Here is a 14,101-nt window from a genome sequence, read left to right as displayed (position 1 = left end):
TAATGATAAAGGGGACACTACATACTTTTTTTCTTTTTTACTTTCTAGGGCACTATCTTTTTTTAAATTTATCTTTATTGTTGGAAGTATTACACATACCCCCCCTTACTTTCCCATTTACCACCTCCACCCCACACTGGCTCCCCCTCCAGGCTTTCACCACACTATTGTCTGTGTCCATCGGTTATGCATATAAGCTCTTTGATTAATCTCTCCCCACCTACTCCCCCACCCCCACCTTCCCACTGAGATCCCCTCAGTCTGTTCCAAGCTTCTGTGTCTCTGGATCTATTTTGTTCCTCAGTCTATTTTGTTTATTAGATTCCACATGTGAGTGAGATCATGTGAAACTGATTCAGGAAGAATCAGAAAACCTGAATAGGCCAATAACAACTGATGAAATCGAAGCAATAAAAAAATTAAAATTAAAAAAACTCCCAGCAAACAAAAGCCCTGGTCCAGACGGCCTCACAGGGGAGCTTCCTAATTCTTTCAGTTGTAGAACTCAATAGTTTACTAAATGTTTTTCTTGCTTTTTGTCGTAGGCCTGCAGTGCTATGAACGTCCCTCTTAGGACTGCTTTCCTTGTGTCCCATAGATTTGGGGTTGTGTGTTCATTTTCATGTTCCCAGGAAGTTTTTGATTCCTTCTTATCTTGTTGGTAACCCATTCCTTGTTCAATAACATGCTATTTAGCCTCTATGTGTTTCAGTGTTTTTGAGTGTTTTTACTGTAGTTGATTTCTCATTTCATGCCCTTGTGACCTGAGATGCTTGATATGATTTCAATCTTCTTGAACTTGTAGAGACTTGTTTTGTGTCCTAGCATGTGGTCTGTCTTTAAGAATGTTGCATGTGCACTTGAGAGGAATGTATATTCTGCAGCTTTGGGGTGACATGTTCTATAAATATCAGTTAAATCCATCTGATCTAGTGTGTCATTTATTCAGTGTTTCTGTGTTGACTTTTTGTCTGGAGGATCTATCCAGTGACATCAGTGAGGTGTTCAAGTTCACAACTATGACTGTATTGCTGTTGATCTCCCCTTTAAAGTCCTTAACGCTATTATTGATAGGTCCTTATTTAGTGCCAATTTAGTTCTTTATGCCTGTGTTTCTCTATTTCTACTTCTAATTACACCAGCCCCTTTAACATTTCCTGCAATGCTGTTTTGGTGGTGATAAACTCCTTTAGCTTTGTTTTGTCTGGGAAGCTCTTTATTTCACCATCTATTTTGAATGATAGCCTTGATGGATGGGGTAGTCTTGGTTTCAGATCATTGCTTTCATTACCTTGAATACTTCATGCCATTCCCTTCTGGCCTATAGTTTCTGATGAGAAGTCAGCTGACAGGTTTATGGGAGCTCCTATGTAGGTAACAGAATGCTTTTCTCTTGCTGTCTTTAAGATTCTTTGTCTTGAATTCTTGGCATTTTAATTATGATGTGTCTGGGTGTGGGCCTCTCTGGATCCTTCTTGCTCGGGACTCTCTGTGCCTCCTGAACTTGCATGATTTTTCCTTGACCAGGTTAGGGAAGTTTTCTGTCATTATTTCTTCAAACAGGTTTTCTATCCCTTGCTTACTTTCTACCTCCTCTGGCATTCCTATGATGTGAATGTTGTTATGTTTCATGTTGTCCCACAGCTCCCATAGAATGTCCTTCTGGTTGTTTTGTGTGTTTTTTTCTTTTTGGATCTGAGAGATTTTTTCTACCGTCTTCTTTTTCTTTTCCTTTTTTTAATTTCAGAGAGAGGAAGGGAGAAGTAGAGAGAGACTTGAAACATCAATAATGAGAGAGTCATTGATCAGCTGCCTTCTGCATGCCCCCAACTGGGGATTGAGCCCACAACCCAGGCATGTGCCCTGACCAGGAATCAAACTGTGATTTCCTGGATTCTTGGTCAATGTTCAACGGCTGAGCCATGCCCAGCTTGGCTCTACCCTGTCTTCTAATTCACTGATCCGATCCTCAGCTTCCTCTAATCTGCTGTTTATTCCTTCCAATGTATTCTCTATTTCTCCTATGTTATTCATTTCCTTTATAGTTTCCACATCTTTTTATATGCTGTTGAGGATCCTTGCAATCAGTATTCTGAACTCTATATCTGATAGATTGCTTATCTCCATTTCATTTAGCTCTTCTTGTGGAGAATTCTTTTGTTCTTTCATTTAGGGCTTGTTTTCTTGTCTCCCCATGTTGGCTGCCTGTGTGGATTTGTTTCTATGTATTAGGTAGGCCTGCCAAGACTCTCATTCTTTTTGGAAGGTTTCTGGTCCAGGCCAAGGTCAGACACTGTTTGTGACTGGCCTTGAGTACCCTTTTTGGAGCTATCAACAACCCCCAGCGTGAGTTCACTCTGTTGGGGCTGGGTGCATTTGGGCACGACCAAGATGCACACCGAAGTCTGTTTTTCCAAGGCCCAGTCCAGAAGATCAGGCAAAGACTCAAAGCACTCAGAAGTCTGCCTCTGCCTGCAGGATGATTAATCTGGTTCTCTTAATGAGCCTCAGGCTGTAGAAACTCCACGGGGTAGGGAGAGAGGTTTTCAGCAGGGTGGGGAAATTACTTCCCCCTCAGGCAAAAGCTCTTCGGAAGGTAAATGTCTGACTCTGCAGTATGGGGGGATGACTCACACTGGAATCCAGGGGGGGTGCCCTCTGAGCTCTATTTCCAGAGGCCACTACCCTAGATTCTCCTCACACAACTCCAGTCCACTCTGCCCTCCCTCTGCTGGAGCCCAAGGTAAGTGGCTGCACCTGAAACTTTGTGCTTTGAGACTTTAAGAGAGTTCCTGCATTTCCAGCCATCTCTCCCTGGAAGACAGAACCTGGCTGCTTTTCACAGCCAGATGTTATGTGGGCACCTTTCTCAGTTCTGGTGCTCTGGGCTGGGAAGCCCATCCTGGGGTTTAGGCCCCAGAGTCCTCAGTGGGAACCCCCCACAGCTGAGACCTCCCTCTGGACCTTTAGCTGCTGCCTGTCGGAGCCCAGCCAGCCCTCTCATGCCTCCACACTTCGTACCAGTCTCTGTGCGGTCTCTCTTTTCCTTCTTGGTTATGAGGGTGCTCTCCAGCTCGTCTTCAGTTGCAATTGATTATTCAGGATGGTTTTTCTATATTTTAGTTGTAAATCCAGTTTGTTCCTGGGAGTGTCAGTGTAGCTTTCACTCAGTCTGCTGCCATCTTTAATCTCTCAACACTTCTTAATATATGTTCACCCAACCAGGGAGCTCTTAAATACATAAAGCAACTACTGACAGAATGAAAGGGCGTAGTAGACCAAAACACAATAATAGTTGGATGTCAGCTCTAGACAGATCAACCAAACAGGAAATCAATAAAGAAATATCGGCCTTAAATGAAACGCTAGACCAAACAGACATAATTGACATTTACAGAGCCTTTCGTCCCAGAACATCGGATTATACGCTCTTCCCCAGGGCACATGGAGCATTCCCAAGTATAGACCATATGTTGGGTAACAGAATTAGCATCAACAAATTCAAGATGAAATTATACCAAGCATATTCTCTGACCACGAGGCCTTGAAATTAGAAATCTACTATAAAAAGGAAGTAAAGAAACCCACAAATACATGGAGATTAAACAACATACTACAAAAAAATGACTGGGTCAAAGAAGAAAAGATGAGATCGAAAGATATATAGAGGCAAATGAAAATGACAATACAACATATCAATACTTCTGGGATGCAACCAAAGCAGTGATAAGGGGGAGTTTAATATCATTACAGGCTTATCTCAAGAAACAAGAGAAATCCCAAGTAAACAACCTAACATTACGTCTTAAAGTACTATAAGAAAAAGAACAAAAACAGCCCAAAGCCAGCAGAAGAAATCATAAAAATCAGAGCAGAATTGAATGAAATAGAGAACAAAAAGACTACACAAAAATTAATAAAACAAAGAGCTGGTTCTTTGAAAAGATTAATAAAATTGCCAAATCCCTGGCTAGACTCACTGAGGAAAAAAGAGAAAAGACCCCTATATTCAAAATCAGAAATGAGAGAGGAGAAGTCACCACAGACATCACAGATATACGAAGGATCATACTAGAATATCATGAAAGACTATATGCCACCAACTTCAATAACCTAGAAGAAATGTATAAGTTCCTAGAAATATATAACCTTCCTAGACCGAATCATGAAGAAATGGAAAATCTAAATAAACTGATCAGCAGTGAGGAAACTGAAACAACCATCAAAAATCTCCCAAAAAATAAAAATCCAGGACCAGGTGGCTTCACCAGTGAATTCTACCAAACATTCAAAGAAGATTTAACATCTGTCCTTCTCAAACTCTTCCAAAAATTGAAGAAGAGGTGATACTTCCTAACACATTTATGAGGCCAATATAACCTGATACCAAAACCTGGCAAGGATAACACAAAAAAACACTACAGAACAATATCTCTGATGACTACAGATGCAAAAATCCTAAACAAAATCAAATACAGCAGTACATCAAAAAATAATACATCACAATCAAGTGGGGTTTATTCTAGGGGCACAAGGGTGGTTCAACATACATGAATCAATCAATGTAGTACACTGCATTAACAAAAGAATAAAATTATATGAACTCATCAATAGATGCAGAAAAAGCATTAGGTAAGATACAACATCCATTTATGATGAACACACTCAATAAAATAGGAACAGAAGGGAAGTTCCTTAACATAATAAAGGCCATATAGGATAAACCCTCCGCTAATATCATACTCAATGGTGAAACCCTGAAAGCTTTTCCTCTAAGATCAGGAACAAGACAAGGATGTCCACTCTCACCACTTATTCAACATAGTTCTGGAAGTCCTAGCCAGAGCAATCAGGCAAAAGAAAGAAATAAAAGGCATCCACATAGGGAAAGAAGAAGAAAAACTGCCACTTTTTGCAGATAACACAATTCTGTATTTAGAAAACCCTAAAGATTGCACCAAAAAACTATTAGAAACAATAAACAAATACAGTAAAGTTGCAGGATACAAAATCAATGTACAAAAATCCATTGCCTTCCTGTATACTAACAACAGAACTTCAGAAAAAAAAATGAAATTAAACAAAAAAAACAAAGGCAATTCCTTTTGCAACTGCAACCAAAAGAATAAAGTACCTAGGAATAAACTTAAAGAGCCCGACAGACCTATATATTGGATATTACAAAGCATTATTAAAAGAGATTGAAAAAGACATAATAAAATGGAAAAATATCCCGTGTTCATGGATTGGAAGACTCAACATAGTTAAAATGGCCATATTACTCAAAGCAATATACATATTTAGTGCAATCCCCATCAAAATCCCAATGTCATTTTTTAAAGAAATAGAACGAGAAATCATCAGATTTGTATAGAACCACAAAAGACCCCGAAGAGCCAAAGCAATCCTGAGAAAAAAGAAGGAAGCTGGAGGTATCACGCTACCTGACTTCAAATGATACTGCAGAGCTATGGTAATAAAAACAGCAAGGTATCTGCACAGAAACAGACACACAGGTCAGTGGAACAGAATAGAGAGCCAATACATAAAACTGCATATAGATGGGCAGATACATTTTGACAGAGGAGCCAGAAACACACAACGGAGTAAAGGTAGTCTCTTCAATAAATGGTGCTGGGAAAACTGGAAAGCCACATGCCAAAGAATGAAACTGGATTACAGTTTGTCCATATGTATAAAAAATGAACTCAAAATGGATCAAAGACCTAAATGTGAGACCTGAAAGAGTAAGCTACATAGAAGAAAACACTGGTACCAAACTTACAGACCTTGGTCACAGAGAACATTTTATAAACTTGACCTCAAAGGCAAAAATTAATGAATGGGACTATATCAAACTAAAAGCTTCTGCACAGCAAAAAAAAAAAAAAAAAAAAAACTGACAAGAAAACAAAGAGGCAGATAACCAGACGGGAGATATTTGCAAACAGTAGCTCCCACAAAGTTTTAGTTTCCACGATATATAAAGAATTCATAAAACTCAACACCAAACAACCTACCCAATCAAAAAGTGGGCAGAGGACCTGAACAGACACCTCTCCCAAGAAGACATACAAAGAGCCAATAGATATATGAAAAGATGTTCAACCTCACTTGCAATTAGGGAAACACAAATCAAACTACAATGAGATATCATCTCACACCTGTTAGAGTGGCTATAACCAACAAGACAAGCAATAACAAGTGCTGGAGAGGTTGTAGAGAAAAAGGAACTGTCATTCACTGCTGGTGGGAATGTAGACTGGTACAACCACACCTGCAACCTATATGTTCATATTAACCATTGTCACCTCAATAAATTGAATAAAAAAAGTAAAAATAAGTAAATAACAAAGCTGGAGGGGGGAATCAATCAATGTGAGTCACACTAATAACAAATAAAGACAAAAAAGTATACCATCTCTTACAGTTGATAAAATTCAACATTTACTCATACTAAAAACTCTTAGCCCTGGCCGATATGGCTAGTGGTTAGAGCGTCGGCCTGCACACTGAAGGGTCGCAGGTTCTAGTCCAGGTCAAGGGCCTGTATCTGGGCTGCAGGTCAGATCACAAGCCCTGGTCAGGGCACATGTAGGAGGCAACCAATCGATGTGTCTTTCTCATATCAATGTTTCTCTCTCTTTCTCTCTCTCCTCTTCTCCCCCTCCGTTCCACTCTCTCTAAAAATCAATAGAATGAAATACCCTCAGGTGAGGATTAACAAAATAATAATAATAAAAACTCTTAAACTTGAAACAGAAGAAAATTCCTTTATCTACTAAATGACATCTACAAAAACCTATAACAAACATAATACTTAAGGATAAAATGTTGAAAGCAATCATTTTAAAATCCAAATTAGGCCCGGCCGGGCTTGGCTCAGCGGTTGAGAGTCGACCTAGGATCCAGGCAATCGGGGTTTGATTCCCAGTCAGGGCACATGCCAGGGTTGTGGGCTCAATCAATGACTCCCTCATCATTGATGTTTCTATCTCTCTCTCTCCCTCTCCTTTTCTCTCTCTGAAATCAATGAAGATATATTTTAAAAAATAACAATTAAAAAATAAATTAAATAAAATCCAAATTGGGCCATGGCCAGGTAGCTCAGTTGGTTAGAGCATCATTCTGAAGGTTGCGGGTTCGATCCTCCATCAGGGCACAGGGCACATTCAAGAATCAACTCATGACAGTATGAATGGACCTAGAGAATATTATGCTAAGTGAAATAAGCCAGGCAGAGAAAGACAAACATCACATGATCTCGCTTATACGTGGAATCTAAAGAACTCAATAAACTGATGAACAGAATAGATTCAGTGACATGGAAGCATGGATGAGACTGGCGAATGTCAGAGGGATGAAGGAGGGCAGGTGGGTGGAGGGGGAAAGAGTAACCAAAGAATTTATATGCATCTATGTACAACCCAAGGACATGGACAATGGTGGGGAGAGGGACTGGGGAGGGGCATGGAGTGGGGTGGAATGGGTCATTGGGGAGAAAAAGGGACATCTGTAATATTTTAAACAAAAATAAAATAAAATAATTAAAAAATAAAATACAAAACAAAATCAATGGAAAAATTATTCTAAGATGAGGACTAACAAAAAATAAAAAATAAGTGGAACAAAAAATCGATCTTTTTATTTCTCTCCCCCCCCACCCCCCTTCTTCTAAACTCAATTAATTTTAAAAAAATTAAATCCAGCCCCAGCCAGGTGGCTCAGTTGGTTGGAGCACCCTCCTGTGCACCAAAAGGTTGTGGGTTCAATTCCAGACCAGGGCATATGCCTAGCTTTCAGGTTCCATCCCTGGTTAGGGTGTGTGTGGGAGGCAATTGATTGACGTTTCTCTCTTTCTCTCTCTCTCTCTCTCCCTTCCTCTCTAACATCAGTAAAAACATATCCTCAGGTGAGGATTTTAAAAAATTAAATCCAAATTAATCCAATGCAACTAAATCAACACAATTCCAGTCAAATTCCCAACAGGCTTCATGTGTCTGTGCTGTGTGTGATCTGACAAGATGATTCTAAAATTTACATGGAAAACAAAAAGGCAAAACAACAAAGACGTTCTCGGAGAAGATAAAGGAGGGCTTGTCCTAACAGATGCAAAGCTATTATAAAGCTATAGTAATGAATAAAAAAAGTACAAACCATAAAGGATTACAGTGATATATTCAACCTTGCTAAATCTGTTCACCAAAAACACCCGAGAGTGGGAAAGAGAAAGAGAAGACAAGCTACAAATTGAAAGTATTTGAAACACATTAAGCCACAAAAGATTTATATTCAGAAAAAACATATAAAGAATTCCTACAAATAAGTAACGGGAAGACAACCGTAAGAGAAAACAAGCAACAAATTTTACAAAGAGCATGCACAAATGATTAACAAACACATAAAAAGATGACCAACCTCAATGTCTTCAGGTAAATGAGTATTAAAACCAGTGATTAATGTCTTAACCATCGCTAGGTAGGTAAAAATCCTTAGGAATGGCTGAGACTGAAACTTTCATCCACCACTGGTAGAGCATAAACTCTTATAACCACTGTATACAACTTGGTATCAGTAGCTCATTTGGGTGTCCTTAGAAATCTATTAGATATACACTTTACAGAAACTTTTCCACATCCGCCCCAGGAAATAGGTTTATAAAAGCACCACGTAACAGCAAAACTCAGGCAAGAGCAGAAACGATGAGCAGCTGAAGAACGCCTGCAGAAAGCATGTGCAATCACACCACGGAATTCAAAGCGAGGAAGACCAAGTAGAGCTCAGATCAACAAGGCGGCATCTCATATACGTTACATGCAAAAGTCAGGTCACACAAAATATATATTGGGATTCCTTTTATATAAAATTCAAAACTTAGTGAAACAGTGCATTGCATTCATTAAGCAGGAGTGGGAACCATTTTTCTGCCAAGGGCCACTTGGATATTTATAACATCATTTGAGGGCCATACAAAATTATCAACTTAAAAATTAGCTATGAAAAAAAACTCCTAGATTTATTGAATTTCAAGTCCCGCCTGCAATTGCCTTGGCAGGCCCAGATCAAATGATTATGGCCAGCAGGCAGGACGTTCCCCACTCTTGCATTAGAGATACATCAACAGTAAGGAAACTACAAAGGGAAACAGGAAAATGAATAACAATATCCAGGGCAGTGCTTATACAGTATTTGGCAAGGAAAGTAAAAGATTCAGTGGGAGCTCTGAGATATGAAAATGTTCTATTTCTTAAGTTGTGGTGTTCATTTAATTTTCATTCTTCAAACTTACATTTTTACACATTTTTCTAGGTAGGTTACATATCTTAATAGAGAAGAAAATTATGTAAACGTGTTAACAGCTAAAATAAACATTAAGAGGGAAGTACAGAATGGTATAGAAAGCTACAATGTGGGGAAAGAGGGAGGAAAATGGGGGTGAGAGCACACAGGCTTGTTTATACACAGAAATTAGTGGTCCCTGAAGACAGACTGGGTAGGGGAGGTTAACCATGCGCATTTACTACCATCCAGTTCATTTTAAAATAGAAATGTCTGCGGAGTAAGCACATCTCCATCCTAAGCATCGGCGCCGCGGGCGGGGCATAGCGGTAGCGCTTCCCCGCGGGTCTCCCGCACTCCCCAGGACCTCCCCAGGACAGCACTGCTGACCCCCCCCCCAGGGGAGGACACTGAGGCCCAGGGGCCTGCTGACCCGCCCCCCAGGGAGGACACTGAGGCTGGGGGCCTGCTGACCCGCCCCCCGGGGAGGACACTGAGGCTGGGGGCCTGCTCACCGGCCCCCAGGGGAGGACACTGAGGCTGGGGGCCTGTTGACCCATCTCACAGAGGAGGACACTGAGGCTGGGGGCCTGCTGACCCATCTCACAGAGGAGGACACTGAGGCTGGGGGCCTGCTGACCCGCCCCCCGGGGAGGACACTGAGGCCGGGGGGCCTGCTGACCCATCTCACAGAGGAGGACACTGAGGCTGGGGGCCTGCTGACCCGCCCCCCGGGGAGGACACTGAGGCCGGGGGGCCTGCTGACCCATCTCACAGAGGAGGACACTGAGGCTGGGGGCCTGCTGACCCGCCCCCAGGGGAGGACACTGAGGCCGGGGGGCCTGCTGACCCATCTCACAGAGGAGGACACTGAGGCTGGGGGCCTGCTGACCCATCTCACAGAGGAGGACACTGAGGCTGGGGGCCTGCTGACCCGCCCCCCGGGGAGGACACTGAGGCCGGGGGGCCTGCTGACCCATCTCACAGAGGAGGACACTGAGGCTGGGGGCCTGCTGACCCATCTCACAGAGGAGGACACTGAGGCTGGGGGCCTGCTGACCCGCCCCCCGAGGAGGACACTGAGGCCGGGGGGCCTGCTGACCCATCTCACAGAGGAGGACACTGAGGCTGGGGGCCTGCTGACCCGCCCCCCGGGGAGGACACTGAGGCCGGGGGGCCTGCTGACCCATCTCACAGAGGAGGACACTGAGGCTGGGGGCCTGCTGACCCGCCCCCCGGGGAGGACACTGAGGCCGGGGGGCCTGCTGACCCATCTCACAGAGGAGGACACTGAGGCTGGGGGCCTGCTCACCGGCCCCCAGGGGAGGACACTGAGGCTGGGGGCCTGTTGACCCATCTCACAGAGGAGGACACTGAGGCTGGGGGCCTGCTGACCCATCTCACAGAGGAGGACACTGAGGCTGGGGGCCTGCTGACCCGCCCCCCGGGGAGGACACTGAGGCCGGGGGGCCTGCTGACCCATCTCACAGAGGAGGACACTGAGGCTGGGGGCCTGCTGACCCGCCCCCCGGGGAGGACACTGAGGCCGGGGGGCCTGCTGACCCATCTCACAGAGGAGGACACTGAGGCTGGGGGCCTGCTGACCCATCTCACAGAGGAGGACACTGAGGCTGGGGGCCTGCTGACCCGCCCCCCGGGGAGGACACTGAGGCCGGGGGGCCTGCTGACCCATCTCACAGAGGAGGACACTGAGGCTGGGGGCCTGCTGACCCATCTCACAGAGGAGGACACTGAGGCTGGGGGCCTGCTGACCCGCCCCCCGAGGAGGACACTGAGGCCGGGGGGCCTGCTGACCCATCTCACAGAGGAGGACACTGAGGCTGGGGGCCTGCTGACCCGCCCCCAGGGGAGGACACTGAGGCCGGGGGGCCTGCTGACCCATCTCACAGAGGAGGACACTGAGGCGGGGGGCCTGCTGACCCGCCCCCCGGGGAGGACACTGAGGCCGGGGGGCCTGCTGACCCATCTCACAGAGGAGGACACTGAGGCTGGGGGCCTGCTGACCTGCCCCCCGGGGAGGACACTGAGGCCGGGGGGCCTACTGACCCATCTCACAGAGGAGGACACTGAGGCTGGGGGCCTGCTGACCCATCTCACAGAGGAGGACACTGAGGCTGGGGGCCTGCTGACCCATCTCACAGAGGAGGACACTGAGGCTGGGGGCCTGCTGACCCGCCCCCCGGGGAGGACACTGAGGCCGGGGGGGCCTGCTGACCCATCTCACAGAGGAGGACACTGAGGCTGGGGGCCTGCTGACCCATCTCACAGAGGAGGACACTGAGGCTGGGGGCATGCTGACCCGCCCCCCGGGGAGGACACTGAGGCCGGGGGGCCTGCTGACCCATCTCACAGAGGAGGACACTGAGGCTGGGGGCCTGCTGACCCATCTCACAGAGGAGGACACTGAGGCTGGGGGCCTGCTGACCCATCTCACAGAGGAGGACACTAAGGCTGGGGGCATGCTGACCCGCCCCCCGGGGAGGACACTGAGGCCGGGGGGCCTGCTGACCCATCTCACAGAGGAGGACACTGAGGCTGGGGGCCTGCTGACCCATCTCACAGAGGAGGACACTGAGGCCGCGAGCGGGAGGCGACAGGCAGTCGGCGATGGGGGAGCGGGCGAGGACACCAAGGCAGCTCCAAGGACCGGGGCACCCCAGGCGGCGGGAAATGAGTAAAAAGGTTAATGGTCTGGTCCCTCGGCAAGTCTCTAATCTTCTTTCTGAAAACCCAGTCCCGTAAGTTTTAAACTTGACCCGACCTCAGGTGAGGCCACCCGCGGTCGTTCTTTGCCCCCTCGGTGAAAATACCAGCGTCCCGACCACAGACGCCGCCCCGGGCTGCACGCGCGGGCCTCGCGGGGGCTTCGCGCACCCACGGCGCGGGCGGCCACGGGCCTGCGGCGGCGCGGCCTCCGCGCACTCGGCCCGGACGCTTTGTGTGTCGCCTTCGCCTGCGATGAAAAGCGTTCCCCCCACCAAGCATCACGAGCCCAGCCTGTGCGCGCGGGGCGCGTCCCTCCGCGGCTCTCGGCCTCAGCCCCCCGCCCCGCACCCCGCCCACGCTCGCGGCGCGCGGCGGACCCCACCTTCCGCCTTCCCTCGCCCCTCGGGGCGGCGCTCGGCGTCCCCGTCGGCCTCGCGTGCGCGCGGCCGGCGACCCTCCGCGGCCCCGGAGCGCAGGTCACCGGGCGGCGGCGGCGGCAAAGCGGCTCGGCCCCTCCTTCCGGGCGGGGCGGTCGCGCTCGCGGCGCTCGCGAGGGAGTCCTGCCCGTCTCCCCGCCCCCGGTGACGCACTTCCTGTGCTCCCGCCGGCCCGTTGCCGTGGTGCCGCCGGCTCCGCCCCGTGCGCGGGGCGGCGTGGAGAAGGGGCCGCGCGCCCCCGGCCGGCCGCCTCCGCGTCCTGCGCTGCGGACGGAGCCGGCGCGGCGAGGCTCCCGGTCGGACCGCGCGTGGCGCGAGCTCGCGGCGGGCACCGAGCGCCCTGCGTCGCAGGTCCGCCCGAGCGCCGGCTCCCCGGCCCGCCTCGCTGCTCGGGGGGAGGGGGGGCCGTGAACGAGCGGGTTTGGGAGGCGCGCGGAGGCGCGGCGAGGACGGGCTTTGGGGCTCGGGCACTGCGCGCCGCGGCTGCCCGCGCCCGGCCGGGGGAGCGCGCGGCCTCTGTCCCCCGCGTCCCAAGTGCCCGCCGGCCGCGAGCCCCGACCCCCTCCGCCGACGAGGCGCGCGCTCCCGCTGCGCGGGGACGGACGCGGGCCCGAGGCGCGCGGGGGCCGGGCTGCGGCGGGACTGGGCGCCCGGGGAGGAACGACCGGCACACTGACCCCCAAAGGGACGGTCGCGGGGGGCTGCCGCGGCCTCGGGGGGCGCCGGTCACCCTTAGGAAGGCTGGTGTTTGGGAGAGGGAGACTCGGGAGCAGAGGAACGAGCAGATAAAAACGGGAGACCGGGCAGGACGGGGTCAAGGACATATGGGGACGGGGTTCTTCTTACCCTAGAGAGCAGACAGACACTTGGAACAGCAGGAGAGGAGGTGGAAACGGCTAGATGAGGGCTCCCCCGATGCTTCTGTCCTCTCCATAAAGTGGCCAACAATCATTCTGCTGAATAAAGGGGCCGGGAGATGCTGGAGGGGTTGGGGGGCCACGAAAAGTTTGAAACTGATGCCAAAGGAAATGCAAAAGTGAGGTGCGGGCCAAGGACCGTCCTGCGCCTCCCGTCCCGGCGCCAGAGCTCGCTGTGCATCCCCGGGGGCAGGTCTGGGTCGGGCTTGTGCAGCTGGCTCTAGAGGGCAAAGCGCCTGGACACTGAGAGGGTCCCTGAAGCGATGCCCCGCGGTCTGGGCGGTGCGGAGAGCAGCCTGCGGGCGCCAGCGGGCTCGGGAGAAAGGGGCGCGTGAGGGCTGGAGCTGCCCTGCGGGAGGGGCCCGGCCGACCCGGCGGGACTCCACCTTCCGAGGACGGCGCATCCTCCAGGTGCCTGGTGAGATTGTCGCCTTTGAGGCGCCAGACATTGGCCTCCGCCTCAGGACAGCCCTGGCAGGAGCGCGCTGCTGCAGGCTGGCCCAGAGAGGCAGAAGCTGTGCGGACAGAAGTGTTTTGTGCATGGGGAGGTGCTGAGGCCTTGCTAGGGAGGAAGCTTAGGGCCAGGTCACAGGCTAACGGGCTCGAGTTTTTTCCTAAATACCACTGAAGCTCCGAGAGGAAGTGGTGAGATCAGGTTTGTAATTCAGAAAAAGAACATCGGCACATCTTTCCTTTTCAAACATACTGGGAACATTACAGAAATGACTGTGTACTGGCCAC

General features: G+C 49.3%; 1 protein-coding gene across 2 annotated transcripts in view; it reads right to left on the bottom strand.

The window, feature by feature from the left end:
- Positions 1-12,578, bottom strand: part of NSMCE1 (NSE1 homolog, SMC5-SMC6 complex component) — a 46,369-nt gene extending 33,791 nt beyond the window's left edge. The window contains exon 1 of one of the 2 annotated variants that reach the window (XM_081132976.1): positions 12,389-12,578. The gene's annotated coding sequence lies outside the window, so the exon portion shown is untranslated. The remainder of the gene's footprint in view (positions 1-12,388) is intronic. The other variant, XM_081132975.1, reaches the window with a different exon arrangement.
- Positions 12,579-14,101: the final 1,523 nt, after the last annotated feature.

The sequence above is a fragment of the Miniopterus schreibersii genome (assembly GCF_964146895.1).
Source record: "Miniopterus schreibersii genome assembly, chromosome: 3".
Taxonomy (NCBI): Eukaryota; Metazoa; Chordata; class Mammalia; order Chiroptera; family Miniopteridae; genus Miniopterus; species Miniopterus schreibersii.
This window is presented reverse-complemented; position numbering and strand designations above follow the sequence as displayed.